This window comes from Penaeus monodon, chromosome 32 (assembly GCF_015228065.2).
Source record: "Penaeus monodon isolate SGIC_2016 chromosome 32, NSTDA_Pmon_1, whole genome shotgun sequence".
Lineage (NCBI taxonomy): Eukaryota > Metazoa > Arthropoda > Malacostraca > Decapoda > Penaeidae > Penaeus > Penaeus monodon.
The window spans coordinates 13,678,223-13,678,426 of NC_051417.1; the positions used below are offsets into that span (position 1 = coordinate 13,678,223).

Genomic DNA, 204 nt, shown 5'->3' on the forward strand with positions numbered 1-204 from the left:
CACAGGGAACATCAGGGTTGTTGTTGTTATCGTGTTGGGTTTTTATAGCTGCTGGTATTTCACTGTTTTTGTACTGTTATGGCACTGATAATGCACTGTTATTTTACTGTTTTTCTATATGAATTGATGTTATTGCATTGCACTGTATTATATCGCATCACAATGTACTATAATGCATGTATTTATATTTTTTTATTGTATTGT

The 204-nt window shown here is 31.4% G+C and overlaps 1 protein-coding gene across 1 annotated transcript in view; it reads right to left on the minus strand.

Moving 5' to 3' along the window:
* Positions 1-204, minus strand: part of LOC119593506 (probable cytochrome P450 49a1) — a gene marked incomplete at its 5' end in the record, with an annotated part of 10,662 nt that overhangs the window by 2,025 nt on the left and 8,433 nt on the right.